Source organism: Poromitra crassiceps, assembly GCF_964638095.1.
Source record: "Poromitra crassiceps genome assembly, chromosome: 1".
Classification (NCBI taxonomy): domain Eukaryota; kingdom Metazoa; phylum Chordata; class Actinopteri; order Beryciformes; family Melamphaidae; genus Poromitra; species Poromitra crassiceps.
Window position 1 is genome coordinate 64,267,714 of NC_139623.1, and position 16,198 is coordinate 64,283,911.

General features: G+C 43.0%; 1 protein-coding gene across 2 annotated transcripts in view; it reads right to left on the reverse strand.

Moving 5' to 3' along the window:
- The window catches only part of pof1b (POF1B actin binding protein), a 224,034-nt gene extending 213,460 nt beyond the window's left edge, over positions 1–10,574 (reverse strand). For both annotated transcript variants that reach the window (XM_083643071.1, XM_083643070.1), the window contains exon 1: positions 10,546–10,574. The gene's annotated coding sequence lies outside the window, so the exon portion shown is untranslated. The remainder of the gene's footprint in view (positions 1–10,545) is intronic.
- Between the last annotated feature and the right edge of the window lie 5,624 nt (positions 10,575–16,198).

Genomic DNA, 16,198 nt, shown 5'->3' on the forward strand with positions numbered 1-16,198 from the left:
ATGGCTGAGTGGCTGAGGGGAGACCAGTCCTCTATATGGCTAGATGTTGAAGCCGCTCAGTGTGATTGTCCGCTCAGAAACCTGTTATTTCTTAGAAACCTTGCCTCAGTAAAAAGCCTGTGTAAAAACCCAATTGTTATTAACACTCTAAAGGCATGGAAATTGGTCAGATCGATGGAGGGCCGAACCAAACTAACATCACCTCTTACTTCAATTCAGGGGAACCCTGACTTCCCTCCAGGTCTTAGTGACCTTGGTTTTAACATTTGGAAGGATAGGGGGCTACTAGTTTTAGGGGACTTATTTGATGGCCCTATCCTGATGTCCTTTAACCAGTTACAGCAAAAATATAATTTGTCACACCAACATTTCTTTCGGTTTCTGCAGGTGAGGGACTTCATACTCCGGCGTACAACATTAACAACAAATATAGAAGCCTCTGAGGTCGAAAGGGTACTCTCACTTGGTCCAAGAAAGGGTTTTATTGGTTTTCTTTATAGTTTATTAAGGTCTACCTCTACTCTGAACACTCTGGCCACCAAGCAGATATGGGAGAGGGACCTTGAGGTGGAGATTGATGACGAGGACTGGTGTGATATATTTGATAACGCCAAAAGAATTTCTGTGTGCAACAGACTGTGGTCGATGCAGCTAAGAATTATACATAGATTGCAAATATCACCCAGCCTTCGTCATAAAATGAATGCTAGCCTGTCTCCCCTCTGCCTTAAGTGTAAGATAGAGGTGGGAGATTACACCCACTGCATATGGTCATGTCCTAAGATAGAACGATACTGGTCAGACATAGTGCAACAGTTGAGTGTCATCTTTGGTGTGGAGTTGGACCCAGACCCTGTCAGCCTTATTCTTGGTCTTCCCCATAAGAAACTCGTTTATAAACATCACAAACGGCTATTTAATTTATTAACTTTTGCTGCTAGAAAAAATATTCTTTTATTTTGGATTAAAGACAAACCTCCAACAAAGAGGAACTGGCATCAGATAATTATGCAGCTTATGCCTCTGGAGTTCATGACATGTATGCTGCACTCGACAACCGATATCTTTTATAAAGTGTGGGAGCCCTATCTGAAATATATCGACCCTAACCTAGCAGAGACACTGACTATTGGATATCTCAACCGAAGTGATACTGCCACCTGATGACTGCCTTTTGCCTTGTACATCTAATTTAATTTAATTTATTTTATCGTATTCTCATTCATCTGTCATCCTTTTCTTCATTGTTGTCCACATATGTGTCTTTGTGAAGTGTTTAAGCTGCCCTGTCTTTTTGTTTTTGTTTTTTGTCTTTGTCTGTTTTGTCTTGAAAAATTGAAAATTTAATAAAAATATTATTGAAAAAAAAAAAAGAAAGGCGACAGAATGAATTCTGCTTTGAGTTGAACAAAATGCTATAGCTGAAATGAAAGGTTAGAATGTCTAGTTTACCTGCGGGAAAAAGTATGTCAAAAGAAACTACACATTGAAAGCTTTCATTTGATGTGTAACATAATAACAATATTCAAAACACAACATGTCCTGCACTGTTTTATCACCCCTTGTTTTATCATTCAAGCACATCATTGACTCTGAAGCTAATATTTTCTGATATAATGACACCTCAAAAATAATTTCCTTCAATAAAAGAGTGAAAACAAAGGAATTTTGTTTGGCCAAATAATATGTTTTAGCTGCAACCAGCAGCGCTGGCCCCTGCGTGCGCAGACCCTACACCTTCTTGCTGGTCTTGATTTACTGCTGGTGGGCATCAGATAGCCTATTCTAGCTTGTTTGCTCTCTATGCATCGAGCCTGCTGTTGTATGCTGTTAGTGCCCTGCGTGCAACCACCCCCCTCCTCCTCCGCCTCCGTGGTGGGAGGAGTCGAGTGTCTCTGCTGCAGTTTGCTGAGTTTGATCTGCACTGAAAAGTCCGCTGCCTGCATCCCCCCGCTTTTTTACAGCGTGTCCTCGGCTCCCAGCTGAGAATAATGTCACTTTTCATAAAGACGCCGGTGTCGCCGTGTCGGCAACTAAATCATATGGATGGACTATCGCAGCCGACACGGATGGGGCTCAATTGTGGCAGCAGATGACTGCTTTTCACAGGCACAGCTATGTAACGTTATGCTTCAAGCATATCAATGGCGATTTCCGTTTCCTCATGACTTCTTCTCTCTTTACTCCTGGCCTTTGTCTAATCGGGAGGGCACTGTCGCCACCTAAGGGTTCTGTAAAATAGGTTAGACACATTCAATAGCTCCCATATTGTAAGAGGCGATGTAAGAGGCTTAGATCGACACCCCCCCGTCAAAATATGAATTTGGAGTTATTGACGCCATTTGGCGTCGCTGGCAGTCTACGGTAAATTTCTCTTGACGCCATATGGCGTCGCTGGCACTCAAAGTGTTAAAGAGCATGGTGCAGGTTAGAGACCCCAATCAGTCAATGTGTAGGTGAATTATGGAGGAACTCGATTTTCACATAAGACACTTACATATACACTACAGTGACTTCTGGGGTCGTTTTACTTTTTGAGCTTTTATTTTGAAATAAAACTCTGACGTCAGAAAGGGGAGTCGCCAGGCATGCTCGTCTGTCCCTCTGTCTGTCGTCACTTAGGTCAGGGCTGTCAGTCACACACTATGGATGCTAACGCCGGTTTTCAGGAGGAAGAGGAGGTAGCAAATGTTTATGCACATGCATGTGATGGGCCTCAGCCTAATTTTGACAGTGAAAGAGAGCAGGAACAGCCCACAACGGACCGCGGAGAGAGAGTTGTGGAGGAGCCTGAAAGCAAGCGAGCGGAGGCGGGCCGAGGTGCGGTCTGTAATTCGACACACACACACACACACAAGCGAGCGGAGGCGGGCCGGGGTGCGGACTGTAATTCGACACACGCACACGCACACGCACACGCACACAGACACACACACACACACACACACACACACACACACACCCACACACACACACACCGAGTGAGAGAGAGGGGGACTGACGGAGGGCCCCTCCACTCTTTCTTTCCCCTCCCTCCCTCCCGGAGCGAGTGAGAGAGACGAGAAAGAGAGAGAGAGCGTGTCACCGCGCAGACAGGTACACACCAAGGCTGCAGCCCTGGTCCCGTTTAGTGAAGCCGCTGCATGTTAGATGGCCGCTCTGGCGGTTGAATCCAGTATTAGGTCACAAGGCCCGCCTCCCCATGTTAGTGGATGGGAAAATCACAACCGAAATAATCACAGTATACGTCAGATAATTTTTTTCCAAAGGTGGTTTGTATCATTTTAGATAGTCATTATCATGCTAATGCCTGTGCAAGTGGTCATTTTTCTGATCAGTTTGTTTTTAAGTAGTTATTTGACATGAAAAAAAAAAAAAGGGATAAAAATGGATGATTGACAGCTGTGGCAGCCAGTCTCAAGCCGTCATTGGCTGGACGGGCTCTGCACATTATAGATCTATCGTCAATAGACAACACACACGGCTTCATGTTATCTAACGCTGCCTGGAGGTCGGTGGCTCATGTTGGCTGTGCTGGCTACCAGACATCAATGGACCCCAATAAAAACAACATTGTTTTGAGGAATGAAAACAAATGTTTTGTGCGCGAGGAATTAACGTTGGTTGGGGACTGAAGTAAGTTCAGAAAATATATGTTTTATGAGTTACTCCAGCTACGTTATAGGTAGGCTACACAATGGTTTTAACATGCAGGCTAGCATTAGCTGCTTGCGCTAGTCGGCTGTTTTTCATATTACTATAACTTAACAACCGATAACGATAGCTGGAATAACACAATAATAGACACATGTTTTCAGAACTGACCAGGTTGCCCAACCGACAGGAAATGTGTTTTATAACGTTAACTCCCGTCCCGGGTATAAGATGAGATGCGGCCTAGTAGTACACAAGCACCATTAGCTCATCGCTAACGGGTTAGCATGACATACAAACAGACGTTTTATTTTTTGTAGGCTATTAAAGCAACAAACGTTTTTATATGCATATCTGGGGGAAATGCTTTGACACAAGCTCCTCTCTTAGTAACGATATACCAGGCAATAGACCAGGCAGCCTGGCTCAGGTCTAGGCTAACGTAGGTTGGCCTGCCTACACACACTACCGGGCGGGTACAACAACGTAGCCTCACGGTTACATTTGCTAAACCAACATTTGCGCCAAAAGAAATGCGTAAATTCCGGACTATAAGCCGCACCGGTGTATAAGCCGCACCTGCAAAGTTGACTATTTTTTTCTTATATAAGCCGCACCGGACTATAAGCCGCGGGTGTTTTAATGGTTTTTTTTTTTTTCTTTTTTTTTTTTTGTGTTTTAATGTTTAATTACCATATGTAAGGGTTCATGCACAGAGAGGATTGTCGGGAAAGAGATGGCTGTTTGAGGAAGCTCCCATTTATTAACATTTCAACAAAACAACATAACACAACACCACCTGTGTTGTTTTTTACAGTGCACACAGTGTCATACAGTGTCATACAGTGTGGTGAAAAGAGGGCAAGAGAGGAAATTAAAACTTATTATAGTTATATAGGATTTATAGTTAGAGTGCTAAAAAAGAGAGTTTTTTTTTTTTTTTTTTTTTTGAAAAAATCCATAGATAAGCCGCACCGTTATATAAGCCGCAGGGGCCAAAAAAGGTCAAAAAACGGGAAAAAAGGTGCGGCTTATAGTCCGGAATTTACGGTAATCATAAAGTTAATCAAAATGCCGCGGAAACATTAGGCTAATCAACACAGAGCTGTTCATCCGAGAATTTCCCCCAGTGAGAGGCTGAGCCAAGCAGCCCTGGCTCCTCTTGCGGCTGAGAGCAGCCCGGAGGTCTGACTTGTCTGGCTGATACAACTCTCCGACAACGGAGAACGTTACAGGCTGCAGTACCCACAACACCAGCAAACAACGTTGCGTAAAGCGTCAAGGTTAGATTTGTAACACCAACATTTGCTCCAAAAGGAATTAAATCATAAAGTTAATCAAAATGCCACGAAAACATTAGGCTAGCTTAGTCAACACAGCAATCCCCCCACTGCCCCAGTGAGGCTGTTGTCTTGAGTGAGGCGGCCTGCCTCCACTTCCGGCCCACGCTGAGAGCACAGCAGCAGTCAGCAGCAGACCGGGAGGCCTGAAATCCCCGACAACCAAAATCAGATTTTCGTACAGGCGTCATTTTGATAAACTGATCTCATAGTGGGGCTCTTCCTGGTTACTTTTGGCGAGACAAAAAATATTACAACTTAAAGTGTAATATTTACAGAGCTAGACTGTATATAAATACACAACGCACTGTGCGCATTCTAGAAACAGCAGCTCTACAGAAGAAAGTTCAGAGGGGCGGGGAGCTCTCAGAGGTTCTAACTCAACGGAGCTACTGCGCAGACTCTGGTTCTCTGATCTGACAAGATTTTGGCTTCAATAGACAATACAGGCAGGAGATGGAGATCCTCCCTCCATTTTTATTTATCTCAATGGTACACACACACACACACACACACACACACACCGAGTGAGAGAGAGAGAGAGAGCGTGTCACCGCGCAGACAGGTACACAAACACACACACACCGAGTGAGAGAGAGAGAGAGAGAGAGAGAGATAGAAAGAGTGTGTCACGCAGACAGGCAGCAGCAGCTGAGTGGAGCTGAGCTTGTTATCTGCCTGCGCTCAGCAGGCTGCAGGCTGCAGTAACCTGGCGACACCCGACCCAAAACTCACTGACAACGACTTACTACAGGCAGCTACTGACTAAATGACTGACTAACTATATACTAAAAACTATCTAGTGATTAACCTACCAACTGACCGACCGACTAACTGGCTGACTGATTGACTTTGACTAGCGTACGTACCTGACCTGACTATCTGTCCTGAAATGCGACTGATTTGACCATGGAATTGACGACAGTGGAGGTACGGTGGTGCAGTGGTAAGCACTATCGCCTCACAGCTCGAAGGTCGTGGGTTCGATTCCCACCTGGGCCGATGTGAACACTGAAGGAATGCGTGCCCGTCCGCATGTCCTCGAGTGCCCACCACCCGGGTGGGGGTTGGCAAAATGGCCTTTCTGTGTGGAGTTTGCATGTTCTCCCCGTGCCTCCCGGGGGTCTCCTTCATATAGGAACCCCCTTCACAAAAACATGCAACATCCTGGTTGCTTATATGGTTCCTCCTCTGATCGTTAAGGGCGCCTGTTCAGAGGGAGGCGAACTGGTTGGAATAGCGTGAACCTCCCACGTGCTATGTCCTACCGGTGAAGCTTCCTCGGGCAGGTGAAAAGAAGCGGCTGACTTGACTGCCCATGTCTCGGAGGATGCATGGAATCAGTCTCGGCTCTCCCCAGATCGGCAGAGGATGGAGTAGCAACCAGGATTGAGTAATTCAAATGAGCACTAAACGGGGGATAAAAATTGGATAAAAAATCGGGAAAAAAACATAAAAAAAAAAAATAAAAAAAAAAAAAAAGGAATTGACGACAGTGGGAGGGGAGAGGGAGACACGCACGCGGGAGCCACTCCCCACTGTGACGTAGCAGGCTTTGTCTTAACAGAATAAAAGCCTGTTATTTCCTTCTGAAAAAGGAAGGTGTTTTTCTCCAAAAAAAAATCAAACTTTTTTTTTTTTTTTTTAAATGCTGCATTAACTTTTCAAATGGACATAGGGACAAGGTTAAGTATACATTTAGCAAAGGAATTACCCTGCTCCATGCTCTTTAACTACCATCAGAAGCAAAATGTGTCCTTCACACCTCCCAGTGTGTATCATCTACTCTGAATCTCTTCATGCCAATGAGCAAAGGCTCAATGGATGTTCTCATCCAGCACGACCCCTATAGTCATAAACAGTTTGTTTTGCTGGCATGGCTTAAAAGGGTTAACATTATGTAGTGTGGAATGAAATACATTGTACATGACCTCCTTTATGAATAGACATTGGAGAAAACAAATTAGATGCATTTGATTTGAGTATTTTGCATGAAATCCCATAAATCCCTATTTTTCTGGAATTTTGCCAATTAAGGGGTTAATATCTGAAAATGCTCAAGGGTGCTCACCGGGCACCCTCCTGTATTTTGAATAGGTACCCCCAAACTACAAGAATCAGCAGAGAAAAAAACTTTATCCGACGAAGCGAGGTTCAACCCCATGGCTCCCGGACTAACCGCAGCTGTTAGCTACATTAGCTAATCCCACTACTGCTGCTGTAACCACTTCACCAACACCGGGCTCAAAACGCCAGTGTGAGTGACACCAAATGTTTCACTTGTTAACCAGTCGGAGTGACGCTCTTGCCAGTAACATATTGGCTTTGAAATCTGTTGATACATGGACCCTGCTTGTAGATTGCAGCTACATTTAACGTTAAACACATTGCCGGTGGAGGTACCCGGATGTAGCAGACAAAGAGTATTGAAGGCAAGAGACAAAGCCTGTGTTGTTGTTTTTTTACAACAGCGCTCCCGCCTTGATGTTGCAGTGGAACCACTGAGGGGAACAATCCAGTCGTCAGTTCTTATTTACAATTGTCGAAGTTGCGATTTATAACTGAATCCTGGACATGCAGAGCTGCTGTTTGGGCTGTATGGGGCTACACTCTGAGCATACTGGGGGCAGCAGCTCAGCTTGAGGGAGGCTTTGGAGGGAATTGTAGCCTACATGAAACATGAAAGCTGGAACATCCCCACCCCCCACTAACTACTTAAGACAACTTAAAAATATATTGTGAATATATGCCATTGTTCTCTTGTTTTAACACATTCACTGCCAGCTGTTTTTTTTTTACTGTAGGTAGCTTCTGCCAGAGGGGTTTTTTGAGGATTCTGGCTCATCTTTCAAGACCTGAGGATTATTTTCTGCTAAGATTTTGTGAACACAAAATATCTAAAAAGAACCGTAAATTCCGGACTATAAGGCGCACCGGTGTATAAGCCGCACCTTCAAAGTTGACTATTTTTTTCTTATATAAGCCGCACCGGACTATAAGCCGCGGGTGTTTTAATGTTTTTTTTTTTTTTTTTTTTTGTGTGTTTTAATGTTTAATTACCATATGTAAGGGTTCATGCACAGAGGGGATTGTAGAGGAAGCTCCCATTTATTAACATTTCAACAAAACAACATAACACAACACCACCTGTGTTGTTTTTTACAGTGCACACAGTGTCATACAGTGTCATACAGTGTGGTGAAAAGAGGGCAAGAGAGGAAATTAAAACTTATTATAGTTATATAGGATTTATAGTTAGAAAGAGTGCTAAAAAAGAGAGATTTTTTTTTTTTTTTAATCCATAGATAAGCTGCACCGTTATATAAGCCGCAGGGGCCAAAAAAGGCCAAAAAACGGGAAAAAAGGTGCGGCTTATAGTCCGGAATTTACGGTAATAGAATGTGTGCTTTCTCTGTCTAAAAGAGTTAGTTTGTAGAGTTAGTAGTTATGTAGGCATTAGCACTTGAATACAGCATGGTTTCAGCGTCTGAAAATTTATTCTGAGATAAATGGCTTTTTGTGAAATTCGATAGAACAGTCACTTTAACCATTCATTTTTGGCATCAGTAAGACGTCAGACATCTAAACAATAGTTTTGAACAGTAATTTCCTCCATAACAGCAGGAAACACCCCTCTCCTTCAAACTCCTCCCTCCGTGTGTGTTCTTCTTGGCTGCAGCGGGCGTGTCACAAGCTCGTTTCTGTTGCTGCTGTAACCTCGCGTCACCAGGCTCACTGCTTTGCTGCTGTGCCTGTCTGCTGGCGGCCGCTGTGCAAGTCTGGATGGGCTCGCTCGTTTCTTGGAGTTTCGGTTGAGAGCTTTGATGAAGCTTTTGCGATTCTGGTCTTATTTATGCTGCGTGTTTCAAAGTGTGTTCCACCCGTAATCTATTATGCAAATTTGCAATCCCTCACCGCCAGCAATCAGCGCGACAGCGAAAGCGTTTTCGCCAATCCATTCTACAGTATGAGAATGGTTTCATCGCGCGTTCCCCTGCAGTTTTGGCTCTGCTTTTTCTAGTCTGGGAGAGCACTGTCGCCACTTAGTGGGTCGGTGGAATGGGTTGTACACGTTCGGTGGCTCCAATATTTATATAAGAGATGTAAAAGGGTTAGATGCACATCCCACGGTCAAAAAAAAAAAAATCATTTTTTTGACGTATTAACACGTCATTGGCAGTCAACCGTTGGATTTTTTTTGACGTATTAACACGTCATTGGCAGTGAACGTGTTAATAATAATTTAAAAAAAAGACTCTTAACCCATTGATACCTGATGCAGCATTTGCGTGTATATCCCTCATTTGTGTGTGTATCCCTTTAAGACCGTGAACCGCGATACACACACAAATGCTGCATCAGGTATCAATGGGTTAATGTGTAACTCATTCGTCCGTGGTATCGAAAATGGTATGAGTGAACTCTGAGTGAGTTCATGTCAATTCTGCTAATAAATACATAATACCTGCTTCTTGCCTTTTAGGGGTATTTTTTTCTCTTCAGTTACACAGATATCGTGATGTATCGTAGGTTAAATTTCTTCCAATATATCGATTATCGCAGAATCGCTGTATCGTGATAATATCGTCATCGAGGGCCAAGTATCGTGACCGTATCGTATCGTGAGTTACTCCGCGATTCCCACCCCTAGGTCACACAATATTAAGCTATTTTACATCAGGAATTTATTTATCTGGCATATTTTAAACCGGCCACTTGAGCCGGTGACCTTTTAATTTGCCGGCCCATGGCAACAAATTGCCGGCTAACGGAATCCCTGATACTGTATACATCTATACTGTACCATGTGCTGGCAACGTATGCTAGCACACAGGACGGCAGCAATATCTCACATTTTAAAAGAGGAGGTAGACCAACAGTGAAAGACAGAGAGAAGGGGCAGCACGGACAGCATCATGAGGAGCAACGACAGGTGTGTGCCATAGTGTTAGTAATAGTGTCATTGAAGGAACGGATGGAGACAAAGCTCTCCATATTCAGGGTTTTTTGTAACTTGTTCCAGTCATCGGCTGCAGCAAACTGGAAGGAGGAGCGACCCAGAGATGTGTGAGCTTTGGGGACCTTCAGAAGAATGTGAGAGGCAGTGCGAGTGCTGTAAGTGGGAGTTCAGCGTTCCAATAGGTGTGCAAGATAAGGGGGAATGAGGCCTAGGAGTGATTTAACCACAAAAAAGGATGTACTCGGAAGTCGTTCTGGATAACAGAATCAGTTAAATAACTAAAATGTAAAAATAATGGCCAAAAGAAAATTGTCCAATAGCCAAATACTGAAAAATATTTTTGCTGTGGCGGTTAAGGAAATTTGTTAGGAAGCCCAATCACAATTTTGTTCTTTGTTTTCTATTCTAAAAAACAAGATTGGCTGGTACAGAAGCACAGGTAAGAGTTGCTGGTGAATTGTGGGCGATTACCAGGAACTGAAAAGAGCAGTTGCTGTCCCTGCTGGCAAGCTGTAATTTCGGAGCATTAAAAGAGAAAGGTAAGAGAGGTAAGAAGCCAAAATATCAGAGGGAGAAATAACTGACACCCACCTTCAGGGCGAGTGACAAACAGCCTCTTCAGAGTGTTGTAGGTTCCTATCTTGATCGTCCCGTACGAAGCTTGCCTCAGCAGGGCCGGGGAAATCCTTGAAGGACAATTGGAATATTGTTATTAGAACAAAGGAAGATTATGTGCACATCCAAACAGGCTGGAGGTGCTGGTCAAGAAAGCTGGAGTACTTGATGAGAGAGAAGGAATGTATCCCATATACTTCAGAGCATTTTCAGGGAGGGACTAGGGCTGGGTCGGTTTGAAAATTTTAAAACCGGTTCGATATTGCCGTCTAAACTAGGGATGGGCATCGAATTTCGAATTTTCGAATAATCGTTGTTATTATCAAGGTCGACTTTTATTATTGAAATTCGAAATTCTAATTTTTTTTTTGAAGGCAGACTGCAAAATAAGCCAGGAATGCAGACAGCAGTTTTCAACTGTTTAAAAAGCCATTTAAATTTTCTTCAACATGGCCCCTTCCTAAAAAGTTGAATAAACAAGCAAACAAAGAAAAAAATAATAATAATAACCCCTTCTATGATATAACAAGGAGCACTCAATGTACGTACCAAATAATACGCTTTATGACGTCCCTTTTACAGTATGTCATCTTTTGTGTCAACTGCGGCCATTTAGAATTTAGCCAAAAACTCACTTCCTGTTTAAAACTTTTTGGCCACCCCTTGTAGGATGTGTTAAGATCACCCACAAGACATTTGTATAACATTTTATGCCTTTATGAGATTCTTTAGGCTTTTTGAGTCTATCGCCAACACTGTAGGCGGACCATTTTCAATTGTGTCAATAATTCACTTCCTGTATAAGATTTGTTTGGGCACCCCTTCTAGGCTATCTCAAGATGACCCAAGGGACATGTGTTCCAAATTCTATGCTTTTTGGAGATTATTTTGGTGTCTTTTGAGTCAACGGTCAACAGTTTAGGTGGCCATTTTGAATTTTGTCAATAACTCACTTCCTGTTTAAGATTTTTTTGGGCACCCCTTCTAGGATGTTTTAGGATGACCCAAGGGACATATGTGCCAAATTTTATGCCTTTATGAGATTCTTTAGCCTTTTTGAGTCAATCGCCAACACTGTAGGTGGCCATTTTCAATTTTGCCAATAATTCACTTCCTGTTTAATATTTTTCGGGCACCCCTTCTAGGATGTCTTAGGATGACCCAAAGGACACGTGTTCCAAATTTTATGCTTTTTGGAGATTCTTTTGGTGTCTTTTGCGTCAACGGTCAACAGTTTAGGTGGCCATTTTGAATTTGAATTTCGAATTAAATTCAAATTTGGCCAGCGAATTTCGAATAGTGTTTTTGCTAGAAATGCCCATCCCTTGTCTAAACCGGATCGAACCGGTATACCGATTTTTTTTGTAATTTAATTTGTAATTTTTCTTTTTTTTTTCTTTTTTAAGCAGGGCTCCCGAGTGTGGCCCATAACTGTCTGTAGTGCAACTTCAGTCCACCTGATAGCGATAATACACCTCTAAGCTGGTATTGTCAACCAGCAATGATACTGAATAAAAAGAAGCAGGACACCTGTGTAACAAACACACCCTGTATTTATTTCTCATAACTATTCAGCTTAACTTTTCTTCAAACATCAACATAATAAACAAAATAAGACTTTTGCATACTAGTGCAACTTGAGAAGAGGCTAATACGAACAATAGTGCAATCAGAATGGACTGGCAAAAAAATATATATATATTTATTTCTTTTTATTATTTTTTTCGGTTTTTTCGGTTCAAGATTCAAGATTCAAGATTCAAGATTATTTTAATTTGTCCCGAGGGAAATTTGTCTTGGACATACAGGCTGCCACATAGGTACACAGTGCCATAACAAAAACAACAACAAAAAAACAATAGTGCATAGTACACCAGTGCCGACATGTGCAAACACACAACCAAAGCACGTGATCAAACCGGTTTGGGCTCGTACATCGAATCGAACCGGTAAAACCGGAAATCGACCCATGCCTAGAAGGGACCGCACACTCCAGGACTTGACTTTTATAGAAGAATTAATTATTAAAAAAACAACGCGTTTCGCTTGCGCTTCTTCAGGTGAAGACCTGAAGAAGCGCAAGCGATATATATATAGACTGAAATGCATGGTCGGAGCCGGTCAGATCCAATGGCAGAGCTTGCAGGGAGCTGACAGCTGAAATGGTCGGCATTTGCACTAACGCACGGCGCTAATTGTCCCAGCGACACCACTGCGAGGAAATGCGGACGATATCGGCCTGTAGGTTTATATCCACTTTGGATACAAAATTGTTTGCCAATGTTCACTATTCATTATTTAAAAACAAACAGATTTAAAAAGAAAAGTTAAAATTATAACATTGTCTAAAAGGTCATTTCCGAGAGCTTGAAAATAGTGATAATAACATTCAATGTCAATGATGACTTCTACTTTCATGGCAGCAACAACTTGATTAGCTTAGGTGTTACATTTTAGAAGTGGTGTATATCTCAGTTTGGAAAGTCTTCAAATACAGCGCTGTGCCATGCGATGTGTGATAGAAGCAATATGAGTCTATATATTACTACAACACAGCATCTCAAGCAGATGTCAGGGCTCCCCTGGCAGGCATCAGACACAGCTATGTCATATAGTACAGGCTGCACTGTGCGGGATGCTAACAATAGATCTGTGCACGTTGATTTATTTGGAAGCGTCAAACAAGGTAACCTCGTTTTCAAATGTCATGGAGAGAGGCTACACTCAGGACAGCCAGGCGTATGGATGTGTCTGTGTCTGTGTCTGTGCCTGGAGACAATGTGTCTGTGCCTGGAGACAAAGCAGCTGCTTTCCACCCTGACAGAGACCAGCCATCAGAGTGATTTCTCTACCCTGACCAGCCAATCAGAGTGATTTCTCTACTCCTGACCAGCCAATCAGAGTGATTTCTCTCACCAATGATGCAACACTGATTCGACATCTTAGATCGGCCGGGAAAAGCTGCCGACAAGCCGTCGTCAAAGCAGACTAGAGCCCTGGGTGCAGGACAGAGCGGGACAGAGCGACACAGCTGCTGTGTCTGGGGCTAAACAAATGCTACTTCTTGTCCTTCAACCCTCATTACTCCAACTGTCCAATCCAATGGATGATATCGACCAACTGTCCAATCCAATGGTCCCAAACGAGCAAGGACCAAATCATATCTCTAATCAGGATGTAGCACAGGGCTTTTCAAAGTGTGAGACTGTGGGCCTCCCCTCAGACAGTTTACTTGCTTAGTTTCACTCAATTCCTAGATGCCTATGAGATTATTATTGTTATTTGATCCCATAGACACTCAACAATTGAACCAAGATAGCCCTCTGTTTGATAGTCTGACATAGCCTACTTCAGATGACACCAAATACATTCAAAAAGCTCTTTCTGAAGGCGTTTATTTGTTTCTGACTGAGAAAGTAAAATTCCCACTATATTTATTTAACCAAATTACACACATTTAGGTTATTCCATGTGCTCTCCTTTTGATAACAAATAACTAAATATAATATTTTTTTCACTTCCATTCAGTCACTGAGCCTCCCCTGAAACTGTTTGGAGCCCCCCTGGGGAGGACCGCCTCCCACTTTGAAAAGCCCTGATGGAGCGTGTCCTGAGCCTAAATGAAAGCTGCTCCATACCCAGAGTAGAATAACCCTAACCCATACCCAGAGTAGAATAACCCTAACCCATACCCAGAGTAGAATAACCCTAACCCATACCCAGAGTAGAATAACCCTAACCCATACCCAGAGTAGAATAACCCTAACCCATACCCAGAGTAGTATAACCCTAACCCATACCCAGAGTAGAATAACCCTAACCCATACCCAGAGTAGAATAACCCTAACCCATACCCAGAGTAGAATAACCCTAACCCATACCCAGAGTAGAGCGCCCGGATGCCCTCCTCCTTGCCGATCCTGAACAGCGCGTGGAACATGCCCTTGTAGCGGATCTCCATGTACTGTGACTGACCCTGGACCTGCAAGCGCGTCTTGGTCAGGTCGATGGGGAAAGTCCCTGTGGATTCATAAAACAAGAGAAAAAATATCAGGCTATTGACCAGAATGGTTAAGTTCAACAACAGTTTTTCAGGTAATAATCCTGTTCAAATGGTGCAACCATGAACCAACAGCTCATTGTATTTGAATCAAGTGTCAAATTCATACTGCATCTGGGTATAGAGATAGATTATCCTACAAGTAGCGTGCAAATACAGTGGTTCTCAACGTGGGGTCCAGAGACCACCAGGGCTCCTTGAGGGGGTTCCAGGGGTCCAGAGACCACCAGGGCTCCTTGAGGGGGTTCCAGGGGGTCCCCAGTAAATGGATGAAATGTGAATGAATTGATTTCATTTACAAGAGGCTAACACAAGTAGAGAATGTAGAATGACTGTTTTGATCATAGTTTCACTATTAGCTCTCGACCTACAATACAGTCATGGAATTCTGCAGAAAATCATATCTAACAATAAACACATTCTCAGATTTGGGACAGAGAGAAAACATATCTTCAAATGGGGTCTGTTGCGCTCACTTGGATTACATGAAGGTCCTTGATATGGAAATGGTTGAGAATCACTGGTTTATAAGGAAGCAGCAGACAGTAGCACGGTGTCAGGATAACTAACTTTGTGAATGGTGTACATCTGCAGCTACCAGGCGCGATGTGCACCAAAGACCAAACATTTTTAAACAACTGGATGCATCAATCGTCATTCAGCAGACGTCTTATCTGATCATTTAAAGGATCCCATTTGCATTAGCTTCTATTCTGTTACATATAATACCACACAATTATTCTCCAATGATCAATACATACAAAATGCATTATAAACGAAATATGAATACAGAATTACTTGTAATATGCAGATACAAAAAAAATAAGAAAAATTAAAATATTAACACAAATCATAAACATGCAACATGGGACATTGATAATGCTAGCTAAAGACTCTGAACAAATCTCTATGAGTAGAGATTTCAGAGCTTTTCTATTGGTAGAAAATGCAATAGATTTTTTCCTAATATCCCGTTTCAATTACAACGACATACAGCAGGACAGTATAGAGGCGTTTTTGTAATATGTAATATGAAATTCAGCAAGCATAGCATATTTATCATATAGCACTGATTCTTACATTGAATTCCAGAAGCCTATGTGGCAGTGAGTCAGTGTGCGTGTGTTATGGTGCATCACGTACCGAATTCTGCGACAATCGAGGCCATTCCTCCGTAGATGAACGGCTTCCAATTCAGGCTAACCATCTCCTCTGCTGCGGCCGCCTCTGCCTGCTGCAGCCCGGCTAGGAACAGGAGCAGAGAGAGGTAAACAAACTGCTGTACGCTCGCACAAGGCAACATCTTGATAAACAGAGATCAAACGGAGCTAGGCTACAGAGCATCCACTGACTCCTCTCCTCAGCAGCACAGCACTGCACCGGAAAGGGACGCCCTGCCGCTGTGTCAAACAGCCACGAAAGACACATCATATTTCTCGGGCTGCTGCTATTGGCTGAGAATAAAATCAATCGTAGAAGGAATTCAATTGGCTCCCCATCTGTGGTTTGTATGGGCAGAGCGTGAGTGACAGCTCGGGGACAGCAACAGTGTCATGAGAATGAAACGAG